Genomic DNA, 19,149 nt, shown 5'->3' with positions numbered 1-19,149 from the left:
TGAGTAGTAGGTTACCATGTTATAAACACTGGCCTCAGGCACCTCATATACAGCTGTTGAGTAGTATGATACCATGTTGTAAACACTGGCTTCGGGCACCCCATTTACAGCTGTTGAGTAGTATGATCCCATGTTATAAACACTGGCCTCAGGCACCCCATATACAGCTGTCGAGTAGTATGATGCCATGATATAAACACTGGCCTCAGGCACCCCATATACAGCTGTCGAGTAGTATGGTCCCATATTATAAACACTGGCCTCGGGCACATCATAGACAGCTGTTGAGTAGTAGGATCCCATGTTATAAACACTGGCCTCGGGCAATTCATATACAGCTGTTGAGTAGTAGGATCCCATGTTATAAATGCTAGCTCTGGGCACCTCATATACAGCTGTTGAGTATTATGATCCCATGTTATAAACACTGGCCTCGGGTACCTCATATACAGCTGTTGAGTAGTAGGTTCCCATGTTATAAACACTGGCCTCGGGCAATTCATATACAGCTGTTGAGTAGTAGGATCCCATGTTATAAATGCTAGCCCTGGGCACCTCATATACAGCTGTTGAGTATTATGATCCCATGTTATAAACACTGGCCTCGGGTACCTCATATACAGCTGTTGAGTAGTAGGATCCCATGTTATAAATGCTAGCCCTGGGCACCTCATATCCAGCTGTTGAGTAGTAGGTTCCCATGTTATAAACACTGGCCCTGGGCACCTCATATACAGCTGTTGAGTAGTATGATCCCATTTTATAAATGCTAGCCCTGGGCACCTCATATACAGCTGTTGAGTAGTAGGATCCCGTGTTGTAAACACTGTCTAAGGGGTGTCTTTGCATTAGCACTTCCCGGCCCTCAAAGGACTGCTTGAATGTTTTGTCCCTGTTCAAGGCAACAAACACAATTTATAATTTACAGGTGTGACCCACTTTTCTAACTATTGCAAGTCCAAATGGTGGTTTTTAGGTGACTTACACTAATGGCCATAATCAAGTTGATGCTGGTCAGTAGCGTGTGATCATTCTACGCAATGGAATTTACAGTCATTGATAGTTGAAGTCTACTCAGTCACTTCTTGCGTAACTAGTGGATCTTGAGCATATGGTAGATTTAATTAGGGATTTCTTTCTACAATACCAGACGGGTGGTACAGGTCACCTCCGTTGTATTGGCAGGATGTCAATGTTTCAGAGAAAATCTTGATAAGCATGGCTGGTGCAAAGTACAACTCGAAGAGGGCTATTGTTGCATTTCCCTCGTGGAGAGTGCACGCAAAGAATGTCACTGCAGTGGCCAGATTTCAGACCATGCTTTAGAGGGGGTATCTCTATTGAGTTCAGCCTCCCAGCAATACACATAAGCTGAGTTATCTCCTAGTTTGGGGGTTTATGATATCTGATAAATGTGTGGTAAGGTTCAACGACAACCTGTGCCTTTGGATTCTGTTGTTAAAGATCTCTCAATGTACTCCAATCTCTCCCTACCTGACTACCCTTCATTGGCGACCGATTAAGGAAAGGATTTTCGTTAAAACTTTGGTATTGATGCATGGAGCCTTTTTTGGCTCTGTTCTAACGTATTTGATGGAGAGGCTTACGTATTACTGTCCCTAGCAGTCTCTTCACTCTGCTGATGCGGGTTGGTACACATCCCAGAATTAAAGCGTATCACAAAGGGGGGGAGGGGGCTCTTCCTTTTCCTTCCTGGCAGACCAAGGGCCTGATTTAGAGGTCTGCAGAAGGGTTACTCCATCAGAACAGCGACGGTTATCCCGTCCGCCGAAACCTAAATCCCATGGAATATAATGGGATGTCGAATTCAGAGGATGGGATTTCCATCACCGTTGTGATGGAGTAACCCGTCCGCTAAGTAACAGTCTTCCACTGAACGTCTGTAAGAGTGACAATGAACTTCAGTTCTGAAAGTTTCTGAAAATTATTTTTTGAGGTAGCTTACTGAATGGGGTTCTAGCTGGTGTCTGTTTCCTAGCGCCGGGACACTCCTAGGAGTAGCTGTGTACTTTATAAATAGCTTCTTTCATTCATGATCTAGGTTAAAGGCCAGATTGGGTCTAGAACCATAAAGTAGCAATAATTTATTTGAGACCCAGTTCTTCAGTTACTTACATGCAAACAGTCCTCCCTGACACTTGTATACATAAGTTTATTCAAGTAGGGAATCATCCTTATTTACTTTGGAGTGCCAAGCTTATTAAAGACTGTTGTTACTAGAGGCAGGACAGGAGTTAGGATAGAGTTTCTTGTAGTCCTGTCCCAATACCTTGGTCTGAATACAGAAGAGTGTCCTAGAGGGACCATGGGTTTTGGGCAGTCACAGTATATTGGGAAGGGGAATTTGTACTTGTGCCCACTCAAATGTGATGCAATTAGTCCTTAATTTGTTTAAAAGAAAGTGATTGGCAGGGCCCCCTCTCAGGAGGCCACTGCAGCTTGCACCACCCATTGCCCCTGGCAGCGCTGCCAATGACAGTGCCAACACAAATACCAACCATTGCGCTCCTACACGTGTGACAATTCAGACTATTCCAGCCCACCCAAAGCTGTAAGTAAGAGGTCGGTGGCAGGTATTATTCATTTGTAATGTATATCAAACTACTAAACACTGTTGTTGGGGTCATCTTAAAAATAGACAGACAGTGCCATCATGTGGTGGACTGTCATAAGTGCCAGTTGTAGGAGGCTGGCCTGGCTTGTAGTGGGTACCAGAGGCACTTGCACCTTGTGCCAGGTCCAGTTATCCTTCAATAGTGTAGAAGAGGTGTTTCTAGCAGCTTAGGCTGATAGGAGGTAGCTATAGCAGAGCAGCTTAGGCTGAACTAGGAGACATTCAAAGCTCCTACTATACCACTTAAATCATATGCACAATATCATAAGAAAACACAATACACAGATATACTAAAAATAAAGGTACTTTATTTTTATGACAATATGCCAAAAGTATCTCAGTGAGTACCCTCAGTATGAGGATAACTTATATACACAAGCTATATGTATACAAACCAGAATTATGCAGGTAATAGCAAGAAAAGTAATGCAAGCAGTGTAAAGTTACAGTAGATTGCAATATGAGCACATAGGTATAGGGGCAACACAAACCATATACTCCAAAAGTGGAATGCGAACCACGAATGGACCCCAAACCTATGTGAGCTTGTAGAGGGTCGCTGGGACTGTAAGAAAACAGTGAGGGTTAGAAAAATAGCCCAACCCAAGACCCTGAAATGTAGGTGTAAAGTGCACCTACTACCCCCAGAGAGCACAAAAGTCGTGTTAGGGGGATTCTGCAGGAAGAACAAACACCAGCAATGCAACAACAGTGGATTTCCAGACCTGAGTACCTGTAAGACAAGGGGACCAAGTCCAATAGTCACGACAGTGTCGAGAGTGGGCAGGAGCCCAGGAAATGCCAGCTGAGGGTGCAAGGAAGCTGCCACCGGATGGAAGAAGCTTGGAGTTCTGCAAGAAAGAAGAGGACTAGGAACTTTCCCTTTGGAGGCTGGATGTCCCATGTCGCGATGAACCTTGCAGAGGTGCTCCCACGCAGAAAGACTGCAAACAAGACTTGCTAGCTGTAAGGGTCACGGTAGCGGTTTTTGGGTGCTACTGTGGCCCAGGAGGGACCAGGATGTCGCCACTTGGAGGAGGAGACAGAGGGGGCGCCCAGCAACTCAGGGAGCCTCACAGAAGCAAGCAGCACCCGCAGAAGTACCTGAACAGGCACTTGAAAGAAGAGTGAAACGGAGTCCACGCGAAGTCACAAAAGGGAGTCCCACGATGCCGGAGGACAACTCAGAAGGTTGTGCACTGCAGGTTAGAGTGTTGGGGACCCAGGCTTGGCAGTGCACAAAGGAAATCCTGGAAGAGTGCACAGGAGCCGGAGCAGCTGCAAATCACGTGGTACCCAGCAATACAGTCTAGCGTGGGGAGGCAAGGACTTACCTCCACCAAACTTGGACTGAAGAGTCACTGGACTATGGGAGTCACTTGGACAGAGTTGCTGAGTTCCAGGGACCACGCTCGTCATGCTGAGAGGAGACCCAGAGGACCAGTGATGCAGTCTTTCGGTGCCTGCGGTTGCAGGAAGATTCCGTCGACCCACAGGAGATTTCTTCAGAGCTCCTGGTGCAGAGAGGAGGCAGGCTACCCCCAGAGCATGCACCACCTGGAAATAGTTGAGAAGGCCGGCAGGATGAAGTGATACAAGGTTGCTAGTAGTCGTCTTGCTACTTTGTAGCGGTTTTGCGGGCGTCCTGAGCAGTCAGCAGTCGATCCTTTGGCTAAAGGTGAAGAGGGAGATACAGAGGAACTCTGATGAGCTCTTGCATTCGTTATCTGAAGAATTCTCCAAAGCAGAGACCCTAAATAGCCAGAAAAGGAGGTTGGGCTACTAAGGAAGGAGGATTGGCTACTAAGAGAGGTAAGAGCCTATCAGAAGGAGCCTCTGACGTCACCTGCTGGCACTGGCCACTCAGAACAGTCCAGTGTGCCACAAACACCTCTGTTTCCAAGATGGCAGAGGTTTGGGACACACTGGAGGAGCCCTGGGCACCTTCCCTTGGAGGTGCAGGTCAGGGGAATGGTCACTCCCCTTTCCTTTGTCCAGTTTTGCACCAGAGCAGGGTTGGGGGATCCCTAAACCGGTGTAGACTGGCCCATGCAGAGATGGGCACCATCTGTGTCCATCAAAGCATTTCCAGAGGCTGGGGGAGGCTACTCCTCCCAAGCCCTAACACCTTTTTCCAAAGGGAGAGGGTGTAACACCCTCTCTCTGAGGAAGTCCTTTGTTCTTTCCTTCCTGGGCCAAGCCTGGCTGGACCCTAGGAGGGCAGAAACCTGTCTGAGGGGTTGGCAGCAGCAGCAGCTGCAGTGAAACTCTGTTAAAGGCAGTTTCGCAGTACCCGGGTCTGTGCTAGAGACTCTGGGGATCATGGAATTGTCTCCCCAATGCCAGGATGGCATTGGGGTGACAATTCCATGATCTTAGACATGTTACATGGCCATGTTCGGAGTTACCATTGTGAGGCTATACATATGTCGTGACATGTGTAGAGTGCACGCGTGTAATGGTGTCCCCGCATTCACAAAGTCCGGGGAATTTGCCCTGAACAATGTGGGAGCAACTTGGCTAGTGCCAGGGTGCCCACACACTAAGTAACTTTGCACCCAAACTTCACCAGGTGAAGGTTGGACATATAGGTGACTTATAAGTTATTTAAGTGCAGTGGTAAATGGCTGTGAAATAACGTGGACGTTATTTCACTCAGGCTGCACTGGGAGGCCTGTGTAAGAATTGTCAGAGCTCCATATGGGTGGCAAAAGAAATGCTTCAGCCCATAGGGATCTCCTGGAACCCCAATACCCTGTGTACCTCAGTACCATATACAAGGGAATTATATGGGTGTACCAGTATGCCAATGTGAATTGGTAAATTTAGTCACTAGCCTGTTAGTGACAAATTTGAAAAGCAGAGAGAGCATAACCACTGAGGTTCTGGTTAGCAGAGCCTCAGTGAGACAGTTAGGCATCACACAGGGAACACATGCAGGGCACATACATATGAGCACTGGGGCCCTGCCTGGCAGGGTCCCAGTGACACATAGACTAAAACAACATATATACAGTGAAATATGGGGGTAACATGCCAGGCAAGATGGTACTTTCCTACACCAGTGCTGAGAATTAAGTGCCAGTGTTGAGCACCAGAAACCATAGGCTCAAATTACGCATTAGATTCAATATTGGTCCCGACTGGGCATTGTCCAGTGTACAGCCGGCACTAGTTTGAAAGCAAGCAGGGACGCCTTTAGCATGTGTGGTTTGAGCCCACTCCCATTGTGCTGACCAGCAGAGGGATGCTGGAGCTTTCTGCAGCAATCTCCCTCCCACTTAGGTCCAAAGAAAAGTGTATTGAAACATTAAGGGCCATATTTATCAAATAATTGTGTCACGCTTGCACCAGGCAACGTGATGCAAGAGCAACTCAACCTTTAAGTTAGATATATCATGTCAGGCAAGGCCACCTCGTGTGGCCTTGCCTGGCTAGATAAATCTAGAATAATGGAACACAGCTCAAATCACTCTGTTGCGTCAATCTGCCCTGGGAATGCGTTCCATGGGTGGACCATGTGTGTCCCCACACATCCACCCCTGGTTTTTGGTTCATTCCCAGATTTACCAATATTGGTAGACCTGGGAATGTGTCAAAAACCCACACCTCCCCAGGTGAGTGGAACAAGGAGAACCCTCTCTATTTTTCCTCCTCAATTTCACTTTCTGGAGCACGCATAGAGGAAAACGCCTCTCTGCATTGTTTTGTGCAAGAATGTGTCCGACCCAAAAACAATCCTGCTCTTAATGCAGACATCCTTGCACCATGGTGCAAGGCTGTCTGCGTTGGCACTAGGCAGAACATTGTGCGGGAGTGCTGGGAAAAACCTGGAACGCGCCATACAAAATAAGGTACTGCGTATAGCTGCTCCTTCCCGATCACGCAGCGTAGCAAGGCGACGTGCTGCACTGCGCTTCATGATTTAACGAAGTATGCCCCTTATTCTGAAGGCTACTGGTGCCCTTGTCTGCTTTCTGTTTTTTTTTCTTTTGATGCCGTCTTGTCAAATCTTCCCAGATTTTCAATACATTGGCAATTAAAGAGGACAAGTGAGAGGGGGTTTGGGAGGAGAGTGCAAACTTTGGTTTCACCCAGGGTGCTCTCCTAGCAAAGGCCAGCCCTGGCAGTATGAGTGTACTTGAGTAAGTCTGGCACTGCCAGCCCTCTTGATAAAGACCTGCAGACATTCTCCCATCTTTCCCCAGCCGCCTATTGATCCAGATAAATGTAAGTCCTTACGCATGCGCCTGCGTGAGGGATTCAAGGGCGACCAGAATAGCAAGGCATTGAACCACGCATAAGAATCTGAGAACTAAGCAATTCTTCAAAGCATTAGTTCAAACGTTCTCCTGATCCATGAATCCTCCAGTTTGCCTCAGGGGTGTAAGAGTCCTAATATGTCATTCTTCTTCAGTGAGGAGTGAGGCCTGGTCAGCCTGACCATCCTCTATCTGTTTTTTTGCTTTGTCCAGATTAATGTGAATTGGCGTATCTCTGCCTGATCTCTTTCGGACCAGTATTATTCAGAATGGGGAAATGTTAATTTTAATCCCTGTCACTCCTTCAAAGGTACTGAGTTCAGATATTAGATGTGGGAAGATGTTGTGATGTTCTGCATTATATCAATTACAAATAGGATAATTCAGCTCCTGGGGAAGCTCAAAGATGACTCTTTTTGGCAAGGTGTATTAACAAAAAGAAGGGCTTTGAGGTAAGAAGATAGCTTTCCTGTAAACTGAGGGACACATTTATGGCCAAGTCATGCAGTGCGGCGCAGCACGTCACCTGGTTGCCGTGGGTCACTGAGAAAGGCAGGAATGCGCCGGATACGGTACATTCCTGCCTTTCTCCCTGCGCTGCTGCCGTTTTGGTTGCCTAGCGCCAAGGCAGGCACGCTTGCACACTACTGCAAGGATGCCTGTGCTGTAGGCAGGATTTTTTTCATGTGCAGGAAGGGGCATCTTCCTGCACAAAAACAGTCCTGAGAGGCTTTTTCCTCTTTCTATACGTGCTGCAGAATGCATCACACATAGAAACAGGAATAAACGAAGAAAAAGAAACATATTTTTCCATGTTTCGCCTCCCATGGAGACCATTATCTTTTTGGCTCATCCCCGGGTTTACAAGGTCTTGCAAATCTAGGAATGCATCAAAAACCTTGGGAGTTACGTCAAAACATCACGTAATGCCCATGGAATGCCTACTATGGCCAGAGCAACGTAGCGCATCGATCTGCGCTGCGTTGCACTACTCCATATTTTTTTGAGCCACTGAAAGCCACTCAAAGCGGCTTTGCATCGCTTCAAAAATATGGCTTATGGTTTGCATCGCCCCTGCACCACAAAAGTGACACAAACTGGATCATAAATGTGGCACTGAGAGCTCTGGTGAATATCTTTCTTGTTTTCAAGAAGTTATAGTAATTATGCCACTGATGGTTCAACGTCTTGCAGGCGACTTCACTGATGCAAGCGTGAAAGAAACCGATGAGTGAAGGGATAAGGTCTGTTTTTTAAATTGCAATGCTTCATAGGATGAAGCTTCATTGGTGGGTGAGAAAAAGCACCCACTGGACGGCAGTACACTGATATGAAGGTTTTCTACCATGATGGAGAACTGAGCAATACGGTAGAAAGGAGAGTTTTGGGAAGAGCCTGAAAGCAGTAGTCATAGAAGAAGGGGCTGGCAGGGCTCAGATAAAAGGATGGCCTAGTATTGGTTCTAAGGGGGAGCCCTGTACCTGCATGCTTTGCGAGGATGAAGCAATAATGCATTGAGCTACACTGTGGTATTCAAAAGGTTTTAGGTAAAGCAATGGCTTGTGCATATGTTCATCACAACCTAGCCACAGTGCACAGTTTTCACCTCCCAGCTACAAGACAGGTAGCCCTCCATGGCGAAGATTTGACTTTAGTGTAACTATCCTTTCACTTATGCACATAAGCTGATCGCACGGATCTTAAATGTAGAGATAATTAAGAACCCAATACTTGAAATATTTGTTGGTAACTGGACTACAACATTTAGGCCCAAATTCAAGAAGGGCTTAGCACCACATTTGCTTAATTTTTAAGATGCTAATGTGGCATTAGGTTGGCAAAATCGCTGCACCACATTTACAAAGTAGAGCAATGCTTGAATTGTGCCATTTTGTAACCCCTTGTGCCACATTATGCCTGCGCCAGGCATAATGTATGCAAGGGAGGCCCACAAAAATGGCGCAGTGGAATCTATGAGATTCCTCTGTGCCATTTTTCTTGTCATTTTATTGTCTGCACAGAGCAGGCGTTAAAAGCAGCCACACCATTATTTATAATGGGCCTCTATGTACTTTGCAGGATTAGCGCCAACATTTTGCTGCTAATCCTGCAAAGTACAACAATAGCATAAAAAAGTATGACGTTATTGTCCCTAACTTGTGTATGTTTAATATGGCGCACACACAGTGGCGTTAAGGGGGGGCGCAACGGGGTGCAAGCGAGTGGCGCTTCATGACATGAAGCTCCACTTTTCTTAAATTTGGGTCATAATTTGTTAAAGAATGCTACGGGTAATATAATGTTTTGTGTACACCATGCACACCGTAAAGTATGATCACTCCGCACAATTCACTAAAGTCTTCAAATAAAAGTCAGAAATCTGCTCTGCATAAGAAAACTTCTTTTCTTAAGACAAATTTTTAACTTTTCATAGATTCTCAAATATTCCCCGAAGTACTCCTGAAAACCGACACCAGTTGATATTTCTAGGAAAGTAATCACAATTGTAAAATTTGTATACGCACAATTTCCAATAAGCAGGAAATGTTGCATATAAAATTGAGACGGTGTGTGTATTTGCATATTTAACTTTTTTCTTTGTTTCTCCCAAAATAAATCATTTTCCCCTTCTTTTACACCCACATTAAATCTAGGGGTGCTCTGTCTCATTTGCACTCTGGAAAGGCACTCACTGTGTGCTTAACCCAAGTTAGTCTGTGTGTATCCATGGTGGGAAAGTATCTGCAGAGCGAATGTAAAAACCCATCAACTTCAGTTCTGTGGGTGTTGACTCACCTTTGCAAGCTGAACCACCCTGGACACCGACCCGACCCTAATTTGCTAATGTCAATTCTAATTCAAGCACCTCAACATTCTGCCAATACTGATGGATTTTGTGTGCACTTTCAGAATCGGGACATAGTTTTGAGAAATCGTTACTCTGTCCCACTCTGGTGATTATGGGGGTCATTCTGACCCTGGCGGTCTTTGACCGCCAGGGCGGAGGACCGCGGGAGCACCGCCGACAGGCCGGCGGTGCTCCAATGGGGATTCCGACCGCGGCGGTAAAGCCGCGGTCGGACCGGCACCACTGGCGGGGTCCCGCCAGTGTACCGCGGCCCCATTGAATCCTCCGCGGCGGCGCAGCTTGCTGCACCGCCGCGGGGATTCCGACCCCCCCTACCGCCATCCAGATCCCGGCGGTCGGACCGCCGAGATCCGGATGGCGGTAGGGGGGGCCGCGGGGCCCCTGGGGGCCCCTGCAGTGCCCATGCCACTGGCATGGGCATTGCAGGGGCCCCCGTAAGAGGGCCCCTACATGTATTTCACTGTCTGCTGCGCAGACAGTGAAATACGCGACGGGTGCAACTGCACCCGTCGCACAGCTTCCACTCCGCCGGCACGATTCCGAGCCGGCTTCATCGTGGAAGCCTCTTTCCCGCTGGGCTGGCGGGCGGTCTGAAGGCGACCGCCCGCCAGCCCAGCGGGAAAGTCAGAATTACCGCCGCGGTCTTTCGACCGCGGAACGGTAATCTGACGGCGGGACTTTGGCGGGCGGCCTCCGCCGCCCGCCAAGGTCAGAATGAGGGCCTATGTTTGTTAAGTTGGTCACCAGATTTTGCAATGTAAACCATAAAAATGCAAATAAAAGTTGACTCACAGTTACCACCATCCTCTGATTTAGGATTCTATCCTTGTAGGCCGCTGCCAAGGGCCAGGCCATATGTTAAAGGCTTTAACCTGAGTTGTAGGCCAGAGCCGCAGGCGATTGCCTATATTGAGGGCCTTTAACAACTGGAATGGCCAGCAGCAGGCGGGCTCTAACGCTATTAGAACATGCCACCCGCTAAGGGTAGAATGTTCTAAACCAAAAAGGACAGACAGAAAGGCAAGCATTGGAATGTTGGCTCTCTGGGCCTTTACCAACCCTTATAAGCCCGGAGCCACTCCACCGTCTTCAACAGAGTTCTCAACATTCCAGTGTTCTAATCGGATTTAAAAAGTCCACGCATCATGCACCAGTCCACAGTTCCTCCATGTAAACACGCATAAACATTTCTGACCTTGCAGCTCCTCCCTCCCCACCCACACGCATTATCTGCCTAATAATGAGGAACCCGTTCAAGGAAATGCTCCCCATATCTCTCTAACATATATTTTCTTGCTGCTAGAGTTAGCACTTTTTCAATTTGAAGAACTTTAAGTAGTTTGACATATAACATTTACAAATGAAAAAAAATCCTGTCAAGGAGTATTTTGAAAAATACTTCATAGTCTGTAAGAATGAGATGAGCTGTAAGTCATTCAGTTGTGACCTCTTGGGGCACGAGATAATTGCTTTCGCTTACGGGAGCTCATTTTGTCTCCTTCCTGCGCTTCTCTGCTGGAAGCGGCCGCCCTCTGCCTAACCTGCTGTTGACCTTCAATCATGGCCGCCAGGGTGACCATGATTAAAGAATCAATGCTCGTTAAGCGGTCTAGAGGTCAGAGACTTGGAGCCTGCCATGAGAATCACAAACCATTCTTTCCCCTTAATCACTTTCGCAGCTTTCATCGAACCAGGAAGCTGGAGTGCAGCGCGTCATGCGAATCCCAGAGGGTGCGTGTTACAAAAGAAACAGCTTACCACAACAATCACAAAAGAAAAACATCGCAATAGCGAATAGTAAATGTTTGTTTAATGGTGTTTAGCTTGGCTTTGCTCCATATCTTCATATTTAGGATAATTACTCTGCCACATAGTCTCAAACTATAGGCCTTATTAGCTAAGGATTGCTCCTAACTTCTAACTTAACTGTCTTAAACTAGGAAATAAGGGCTAATTTACAGAGCTTTTTCCTGCTTTAAGTTTTAAGACTTCTGAAACAGTAAACTAGCAGCAGTTTTAATGCATTGTTAAGACTATTTTTGCCATGAAACGCAATCCTAAGATTGTCTTAAACCAATAAAAAGCCTTCATAAACAATTCCCTTTTTTTGGTTGAGAAATATGAATACAGCTGCTTAACACAATATAATACATGATGTAGTTACAGCATCAAAACATTACAGATTTGTTGTTCTGCTTCAGGGTGAAGAACAGAAGCCAAATAAAATGAACCACAATGTTTATGGGCTGGACATTTCCGAAAGCCTGCCTAGGAAAGGCACCAGCTCCAGGTAACAAGATGGACCTTACATCACTGTCACAAAAGGGAACAATTTCCTGAGTTAATTTAGTGGGAATACTGACTTGAAAACTGTGTCACCGGGGCAAATAGAGACAACCAGCAATGCACAATGATGCCAAGGCTTTTCAACTATCAACTGGAGTCAGACATGGGCACCACATGGTTTATCACAGATGGTAAATATTCAACAAATGGCAGCCAGCAAAGAGAATTTACAGAGTAGAACTCTACTAAGAGCAGGCATTAAAAGGAGGCTCCCATTGCTTACAATGGGCCTCTGGGTGCTTTGCAGGATTAGCGTCAACATTTTTTATGCTAATCCTGCAAAGCGCCGAACTAGCGTAAAAAATTATGACGCCAGTTCCCTAACTATCGCCATGGTGCACCGTATATTCAATGTGATGGACACATGGTGGTGTTAGGGGGCGCTACGGGGCTAAGGGGGCACTAGGTGCAGTGCCACTTTTCATAAATATGCCCCTTGATTCCTAAAAAAAGTGCCCCATGTTTGCAAATTAGTGCAGTTTTGAACTTGTAAAGACAGACTGAATAAATGCAAGGTATGGATTTTAGTTTGCTGCAGGCGATTCTCGTTTTAATATTAGGGAAATTAACTGTAATAGCAGCCCCGGAGACCATACAACAGGCTCAGAAACAGATATAAAAAGGTTCCACACACTGACCTGCCGAACCAGCCCATCGGTCAGTGCTTGATTGCCCAATAGGCCAGTCCGACCCTGATTGCAGCTTTTTTGGTAGCCCAGGGATGGCCACGGTTGGTGATGAGGGTTAACCATGGTTAAGAATGGAATAACTAGGGCCATTACTAGTAGTAAAGGGAATGATTCTATGTTAGATGTAAATTAGCACTTGTATAGCACACTACTCACCCATTAGGGTCTCAAGGCGCTGTACTCATACCGCTATGGAACCCCTCCTGGCTTTTCCCTGTGAGGTGCCCACTCCTGAGCACCCCCAGGGTGAAGCCAGGCATCCAAGCGCTGTTGGGGCCGTTGGGGAGATTAAGCAAGCTATTGCCCAGAGTTGCACCCATGAATTAGATTAGGCACCGAGGCGAGAATTATCTGGTCAAGGGGAATTGAGCCCAAGACCTGCCGAAGTGGGACTTGAACCCTGGTCTTGAGCCAGATCTCTGCTTCAGGGTCTGCCGCTCTAACCATTGAGCCACACTTCTCCACCAAGATGAATGTGAATGTGAATGTGTCGACTTCAAAGAGTTGTGAGTGAGTAGACTTGGTGCTTGAGGGGTGAGATCAGAGGGCCAAATTGCTAGCACATCTTCATGGAATGCTTGGTATGCCCACTGCCTGGCAGAAATATATGTGCAGCTGGGGGCGATGAGGTTAAGCCAGTTAAATAATCATTTGGACTGTGGCAGCTATAGGTTAGCAGTTCTGTCTTTATCCGTGCTGGTGTGTGATAGGGCACGAGGAGTCCTGGGGGAGAGTTGTTATCAGCACAGTGATAACCAATTATATGATACACCTGAGCTGTGTTGTGTGTATTGGGCGTGTATGTGCAGGGACATAAAACAGGCCCCTAAAGCCCCTGTGGCACAGGGGGACCCCCATTCAGCTTTAGGTTTATGAATATCCATGAGACAAAGGAGTCTATGTCGTCCAACACCACATTCTGAAAGGGGGCACCATTTTGTGTTACGCTACGGTGTGTGTTTGTATTCAGTCTCATGAGAGAGAGAGAGTGTGTGTGTAGGTGTGTGTGCATGTGTGGTGAGGCAGGAGCTGCTGTGAGCAGGGGGAGGGGTCACACTCAGTAGGTTACACATGGAGTACAACTGCTGGGAGGAGGGGGCTGCGTTGCCATAGCAACCGTTGTATGGACTCAAAATGAAAGCCAAGAAAATGGGCCCTCTGTCGCCTGCTGTGGTGATAAGCAGACTTTATGGCAGTACAGTGGGACACTTTCACCCATGGGCTCCAGTTTACTGCACCTGCTGCTCTGTTGACGCCCATAACATGCTGACGTTGTTTGGTGAAAGAGGTATGAAAGATCTTTCCCTTCCTTGAGTTCTAAACCTGCAAAGATGGTCCATGCCTTTTTCTGAATGTAATGTTTTGAAATATATTAAACTGTTAAGAATAGAAGAAACTCAAACAAAGTGGAGAGCGAGCAGAATGAAGAAAGAGTTGAAGAAAAGACAGATAATGGAAATCAATCAATCAGGGTTTATAAAGAGCAGCAAATCACCTGTGAGAGTCTCAAGGCACTGACGTTGCTAGAATCTTTGATGTGCTCTGTTCATTCGAACTGCCATGTTTTGTGTCCTTTTCTAAATTCACAAAGCGATGTGGCATTCCTGAGGTGCAGAAGAAGGTTGTTCCAGGCTTTGGCCACCAGGTGAGAGAATAAAGGACCTCCACTGTTGGATCAGTGGATCCCGGGCGGGGGCGTCTGCGATGAAAAGGGAGGCAGATCACAGATGTCTGGTCGCTTGGTGGAAGGTCATTCATTTGTTGATGTATGCTGGTCCTTCATTGTATGCATGGGACAGCATCTTGTATGCATGGGTCAGCATCTTGTATGCATGGGTCAGCATCTTGAACTGGCATCTCTTCTGGAAGAGGAGCCGATGGAGCTCCTTGAGATGCAGGGTGATGTGAGTCCATCTGTGGAGGTCTAGAATGAGACTTGCCACTGAGTTCTGTATTGTCTGTAGTTTCTTCAGGAGGCGTGCAGTCATTCCTACATAAATAGTGTTACCATAGTCCAGATCGCCGGTCACAAGGGGTGGAGTGACGGTCCTTCCGGTATTGATTGAGAGCCACCTGAAGAACTTATGGAGCATGTGCAGGGTGTGGAAGCAAGTGAACGAGACTGCATTCACCTGTTTCTGCATTGATGACTTGCTGTCCAAGATGATGCCAAGGTTGCGGGCATGCTCTGTTGGGGTAGGGGAAGCGCTGATTTCAGCAGACCACCAAGTGTCGTTCCATGGTTAGGTGTTGTTCCCAAAGATTAAGACTTCCGTCTTGTCCGTGTTGAGTTCAAGGCAGTTGTCATCCAGTCGGCGACGTTCACCATACATCTGTGGGTGTTGGTTCTAGTGATGGAGGGGTCTTCTGACAGTGAGAAGATGAGCTGCTCATCAGCAGAGGGGATGATGTTGAGTGCATGGGATCTGACGGTGTTGGCTCAAGGGTCATGTACATGTTAAAGGGGTGGGGCTGAGGGACTATCTTTGTGGGACACCGCAGATGATCTCCTTGGATTCTGAGGTGAATGGTTGGAGACAGATTCTCTGGGTTCTTACATTGAGGTAAGAGGTGATCCATTTGAGGGCATCTTCCTAGACTCAGATTCAGAGAAGTCTGTTTATCAAGATGTGGTGGGAGACAGTGTTGAAGGCAGCTGACTGGTCTAGGAAAATGAGGGCTGCTGTATGGCTGAGTTCTAGGAGGGCCCTGATGTTACTGGTGGCTGAGATGAGGGCTGTCTCGGTGTTGTGGTTGTCTCGGATCCAGATTGAGAGGTTCTCCAGGAGGCTGTAGTGTTCCAAGTGTTTGGTGCGTTTTCTGTTGATTGCCTTTTTGAGAACCTTCACCAGAAAGGGGAGCAGGGAGATGGGCCGATAGTTCTATGGATCAGCAGATGGTTTCTTCAGGAGGGGCCTCCCTTCAGCGAATTCCCAGTCTTCAGGGAAGGAGGCCGTGGTGATGGAGGCGATTAGGAGTTTCTTGAGCGCCAATCGTCTTGCTACCAAGGTTGAAGATGTGGTGGGTACATTGGTCCGTGGGTGCTCCCAAATGTATGGAGTTCATGATGGAGATTGTGGCTTGAGTTGTGAGAGGGTCCAAATGGGTGAGCAGGTGTTCAGGGTTTGTGTTCAAGGGTGTGACTAGGCTGATGCTGTCGGCAGGAGGGGGATGGATTTTGAAGTTCTCATAAATGGCTGAGATCTTGTTGCGGAAAAAGTTTGCCAGGGTGTCACACAGTTCTTGGGAGGGGCTGATGTTCCCGTGGCTGCTGGTTTGGAAAACGTCTTCATGATGGTGAAGAGTTACTTGCTGTGGTTTGTGCTGGCTTCTATGCTTTCTGCTAGAGCGTCCTTTGTTTCTCTCAGGAGGAGGTTGTACTGGTTAAGTGCTGTTTTGAGAGTGGTTTGGTCTTCTGTCTTTTCACTAGTATACCACTTCCTTTCTAATTGCCAGCAGTTGTGTTTGGAGGATGTCAGCTCCATTGGAAACTGCTGGATCTCCTGGCCGGTACTTTGGGTTTGGCTGACTTCGCGGGGCGATTGTGTGGACGCATTCTGTGATTCACTGGGAGACATTCTTTGCAGCCAGTTCTGGGTCAGGTAATGTGCCTGAGAGGTGGGAATTTTGAGAGTTGCTCCACTGGTCTTTTGATACCTTTTTCCAGTTTCTGCATGTGGAGCTGGGGGCGTGGTGCCAGAGTTGTTAGATCCTGAGATGGAGAAGTGGACGCTGTAGTGGTCGGTCCAGGTGTGCAGTGAGCCGTGGTTGTAATTGACTCTGTTGCTGGATATAAAATTGGGGTCGACCATGTGTCCTGCGATGAGGCTGAGGTCAGTGACAAGTTGTTGGAGGCTGATGTTGCTCATACTTTCCAGGTTGATTGTGTTTGTGTCGGCAGGGTCATCGAGGTGGAAGTAGAGGTCTCCTAGGAAGATGTAGTGCTTGGAGTCAATGGCAACCCGAGCAATGAGACCAGGGATGGTGTTGCAGATGCTGGGGCGTGGTCCCAGTTGACTGTATGTGAGGGTGCCTCTGATGGTGCTATTTCCATCTGTGTGAAGTTGGAAATTGAGATGCTCCATTGCTGGGGTCGGGTCTTATGAGGAGGTTATGGAGCGGATGGTGTCCTTGAAAGATTATGGAAATTCCACCTCCATGTTTGTTGGTTCGGTCCGGGTGTGTGGTCTTGGAGTATTCAGGTATGGCGATGTCTGGCGCAAAGGCGGAGTTCAGCCAGGTGTCTGTGAGAAAGATGACATCCGGGGTGAGGGATGAGATCATGTCCTAAATCTATGCGGTGTGTTTGCCGAGAGATCATGCGTTGAGTAGAATGCACTGGAGTTGTGCCGTGGCACTCGATCGGCGTGATGGGCGCAGTTGTGTTTGTGGTGTCTCCTCCATTGTTGGTTGCTCAGTGTTGCAGGTGAAGTGGCAATGCTGACAAAAGAACGGTTCTCTGGTGGTGCATGAAGTTATGCGGCAGCAGTTGTTGCTTTTGATGCACCCGGGGACCAGGGCTCGGAGGCCTGTGGAGGTGTAGCTGCGTGGGGTGGAAGAACCAGGGTTCCTGGTGCAGGGTGCTGTCCAAGCACAGATGGGCAAATACGGGCTTGCCTTTGTCGCTGTGGCCTCCAATAAGTAGGTCCTGGGTAGAAGGAGGGGTGCTGGAAGGCTGGGGTGGGGCTAGGCAGGAGGTGGGAAAACAGGCAGGAGGGGGAAATTAGGAAAAAAACAAGGAAAGCAGTCAAAAACGAGGGAAAAGAAGTAGAAATCACCCATAAAATGGGGAAGAAGCAAGAGCGATGCAGCAGTACAGGGAGAGCTGGCCTGGAAAGAGAATTTGACAGATGGAATACAGTATGAACACAATACAGCCTTATATGTGTCAGAATCCTGTGACTTACTGATGGGTCATTTATTCACCTCGCCAAAACCAAAGACCCAGAAGCCACAACTGTGTGCTTGCTTATGCTTTCAACGCATACACTTTGGATAATCTAAACGCTATAGACCTTTAAACCGGAAATCGCATCATGAAACGAGGGACGACGTACCCTTCCACCAAAGTAATCTTAGGCTTGAGACAAGTAGTCCACATACCTCTTGAGAAAAGCACCCCACAAATAGAGGAGGTGCGCAATTAGTCCCACTTCATTAAGGATGTTGCCCCTCTAATATCTTGGCTGACCCCTCTAACACCCCACCACCCTCCAATGCCCCCAGGTGGTGCTCTATGGTCTTTCTCCCAGATGTGGTCATCAGGAGGGGACCGGCAGTTGCCTGTCCCCTCCTTTATCTTGCGAACCCCCAGGGATGGGGGCACCCAGGTTGGCAAAAACTTGCCCCATCTGACTCCCTAATTCTTATAGATTCAGTTTGGTGTAAGCGTAAAGAATGCCAAACATTAAAAGTCTATAAACTAGAGACAAGTTTTTAAACTCTCTTCTCAAACATTACAGGTGGGTATGTGGCTGGTAAGGGGGGAGAGCTGGCCAACTGGTGGTACAGGCCCTCTAGGCCTTCCCTCCAAATTTATGGTTTTATGCTTTCATGGGTGTGACCAGTTGGGACCACAGGTGCCCTGAGCAGAGATGGTGCATTAAGCAATTCCCTGGTTGCTGCTTTGGTAACTTTAAGATTCATGAACATCATGAGGTCATATTCAGATTTTGTAATCCTTTGCAATGCATATATGTAGGAGGCTGGACTGGCTTGTAGTGAGTACCAAGGGGTACTTACACCTTGCACCAGGCCCAGGTATCCCTTATTAGTGTATAGGGGTGTCTAGCAGCTTAGGCTGATAGAAAATGGTAGCTTAGCAGAGCAGCTTAGGCTGAACTAGGAGACGAGTGAAGCTCCTACAGTACCACTAGTGTCACTTGCACAATATTATAAGAAAACACAATACACAGATATACTAAAAATAAAGGTACTTTATTTTTATGACAATATGCCAAAGTATCTCAGTGAGTACCCTAAGTATGAGGATAGCAAATATACACAAGATATATGTACACAATACCAAAAATATGCAGTATAGCAATAGAAAACAGTGCAAACAATGTATAATTACAATAGGATGCAATGGGGGCACATAGGGATAGGGGCAACACAAACCATATACTCCAGAAGTGGAATGCGAACCACGAATGGACCCCAAACCTATGTGGCCTTGTAGAGGGTCGCTGGGACTGTAAGAAAACAGTGAGGGTTAGAAAAATAACCCACCCCAAGACCCTGAAAAGTGAGTGCAAAGTGCACTGAAGTTCCCCAAAGAGCACCGAAGTCGTGATAGGGGAATTCTGCAGGAAAGACCAACACCAGCAATGCAACAACGATGGATTT

At 47.3% G+C, this 19,149-nt stretch overlaps 1 protein-coding gene across 1 annotated transcript in view; it reads left to right on the top strand.

The window, feature by feature from the left end:
- The window catches only part of LOC138257869 (HEPACAM family member 2-like), an 87,078-nt gene that overhangs the window by 13,394 nt on the left and 54,535 nt on the right, over window positions 1–19,149 (top strand). The window lies entirely within an intron of this gene.

The sequence above is a fragment of the Pleurodeles waltl genome, chromosome 1_1, assembly GCF_031143425.1.
Source record: "Pleurodeles waltl isolate 20211129_DDA chromosome 1_1, aPleWal1.hap1.20221129, whole genome shotgun sequence".
NCBI classification, from domain to species: domain Eukaryota; kingdom Metazoa; phylum Chordata; class Amphibia; order Caudata; family Salamandridae; genus Pleurodeles; species Pleurodeles waltl.
The sequence above is the reverse complement of the archived record's forward strand: the minus strand, read 5'-3'. Positions and strand labels throughout refer to the sequence as shown.